Source organism: Acyrthosiphon pisum, chromosome A1 (assembly GCF_005508785.2).
Source record: "Acyrthosiphon pisum isolate AL4f chromosome A1, pea_aphid_22Mar2018_4r6ur, whole genome shotgun sequence".
In the NCBI taxonomy this organism is placed as follows: Eukaryota; Metazoa; Arthropoda; class Insecta; order Hemiptera; family Aphididae; genus Acyrthosiphon; species Acyrthosiphon pisum.
The window spans coordinates 78,935,883-78,938,981 of NC_042494.1; positions in this window are offsets into that span (position 1 = coordinate 78,935,883).

The following is a 3,099-nucleotide window of genomic DNA, read 5'->3' on the forward strand; positions in this document are numbered from 1 at the left end:
TTGGTTATCATTGATTGTACACGGTTTGTTTTATCAATAAAATATGTATCGAACATTCAAAGTACAGTGTAGACATTATAATAACATTTCATAAAATATAATAATAGCTACATTACTATTCATTAATTAAAATTATTATTTATTTATTACAATATATAAACGCCAAACGGCTATTAAAAATGCAATGGTCAATGACTAAGATAATATGATAAATTTAATACAAACATTATGTATTATATTATTATGTATAAGTATGTAATAATAATAATTAGGTTCCTATAATAGGTATAGTGTAGACTCTGATACTCGAGTATTGACTATAGATATTCAGTAATATATACGCACCACGCACGATTTCGGAATTTAAGATACTTACCTAACATTTATATCTTATATCGTGGTAAATGGTAATACCTACTTTGGTTTCAATAAAAGTTGTATAGGGAATAAGGGAAGAAAGAAATTGAAATGGACTATGGACACATAGAAATTGACTAGTGGTAGGTAGCCGAACCAGCCGCCTCGCTTCGCTTACTGCAGGACCCAGGCCCCAGCGCTATATCCGGCAGGGGTGGTTCCAGGGGGGGCAAGGGTCCGCGCCCCCCAAACTGTATTTCCAAACAATTTTATACTGTTAAAAACAAAATTGCAAAAAAAGTTATCGACATTTTATGAAAATTATGTCACTGGAGTTGCCCCTGATATTATCCAGCTACGGGCAATGGTGCCCGTCGTCCTATGACTCCTATGCGCGATGACTCCGATGATGGTACTTATATTATTTATTGAGTATTTCAACTAGGTACAGTACCTATTATCAATAAAATATCATCAATCATCACACAGTTGAACAGTCCTCATCTTAGCTATGTATAAATGTATAATATTCATTATAAATTATATTGCTACACGGGGCTGGTTTTAGGAGAGGGGGCAGTGGAGTAGCGAGAAACTTGGTGGCCCTATAGACCCTAGGGTATCACGAGACAGAGGCCCTCTTTAAAGCCTCCGGTGCAAATGTAAGCTTGTCAACTATGATGATTTAAAAACGTTGGTAATTGTTTATTTTTAATAATCTATCAACATTTTATACTTTGTGAAAATTATTTGAATTAATAAATACTAAATACAATTTTACATCTATATTATATTTCATACTTTTTTAAAACCATTTTTGAGGATTTTAATCTTTAGTAGATACACAGCCACACAGGTACATTTTAATAACTCAGAACTACTATCTAATTTAAATTTTGATTTAGAATTCATAGATACATCAAAACTCAAAATTATCAAAAAAATCACAAGCTTAATAATTTACTGTTAAATAATATCTTATATTTAAACAAATAAGCTTAAATACACCGTTTTAATGGTATACAAATTTAAATAATTGAAAATAATATTATGTATTATGGTACTTAATAGTTTAGGTATAGGTACTTAAAAATATTACAAAAAACTAAATTTTAATAAACTTATTATTAAAGAAAAAAAAGTAGGTAAGTGAATGTCACTCTGCTGTAAACCGTAGGTTACAAGTGCGTCACTACTCACTGACCACTGTATAATGAATGGTGTATTGGTGTTATTGTTAAATTTGAATTCAATGATAATATTATAATATCACTGTACCTATATGAAAAACGATTCTGAGCGGAGAAAGGTTGTCAGCTTATAAGATATTTCATAATATTATATTTAGGTATATTGTTATTATTAATACGGTAATACCTACACTAATACGGTATCCGGTTAAGTTGAATTATTTGTATTATTTATTATCTTATATTTCCTATTTGTATATACATAAAAATATACTTTAGAAGTTTCAAACTGTCAAGTACCCACGGGCCACGAGGCATAAATAGTATTTTTTAAATATAACACAAAACTAAAATAATTTTTCTTCGGTTCTAAACACTTAGGTAGGTAGGTATCTAATTTCGTCTAAATTTGAATATAATATATACAACTATACAGTGGCGTACGCAGGATTTTTCTATGGGGAGGGGGGGGCGGCTTAAAAATTAGTTACAATTTTATTTTTATTTTGTCCAGTCTAATAATTTCAGACGTTTATTTGAGGTATTTTAAAATGTTTGTAACTTCTCAACTTTTCTGGTAGAAAAAATGCTCTGATCATAAACTTCGATGCCCAATGTATATATTTTTGCCTTTTGGAAGCAAATTATTGGACCTAGTTGGTACTTTTAGGAGGTCGAAATTAAAAATGCACAGTGCTTTCTAAAATAATTGTAGAAAAAAAATGAAAATTTATAAAAATTGTTTAGTAACCAGCTTGGTTATACCGTCCTCACTTGGATTGTATTTCATTAATTAAAATTTTTTTTCTATAAATGTCAATAAAAAATTATATTGTAATGATATGCTCACATATCATTATAATAAATAAACTAAAATCTTACAGAACAATACATAACGGCCAGACTGTCGTTCGTAGAAATCGGTCACATGTTATAAAACAATAAATTATCAATAACAAAAAGAGACGAGTACGGTTTAAGCAAGCGTAGCACATTTATAATGGTAAGAGCAAAGAGTGTTACTTTCTTATATAAAATTAAGGGTAAAGGGGGTATCTACAGCCGAAGGACGACCTAGTTTCGAGGCTCGAGATGACCCTTTGAAAAAGCCGCCTAACACTCTCTGGTCAGCATAGCCGTATATCGTACCTCTCAGCAGTGCATGAGCACCAGACACCGAGTGCACAAGCGCCAGTCATCTCGTCAACAACCCCTCTCGAGTGCATGAGCACCAGACGGCAAACAGCATCCAAACCACAACTTTTCTACACCGAATTCTACGAGCGGCAACTGGACTCCTTGTGTTGAGCAATAATCAGTGCGTGTTCGTTATTTCGAGTTGTTTAATTTTAAATATTATTTCGTGTCACCTAAAACTGATACAGTATAGCCCAGGGACGGCTGCGAGTCAGTAAGACTTTTGGTACAATAATTTCTGCTGATCGCTGGTATTACGCAGTAAAATCAATTGCTTACAACCTTACTGTACGGTGTATTTGATCATATGATCATTTGATCAAATTATATTCTCGATCACGACCTCGAGAGCCCT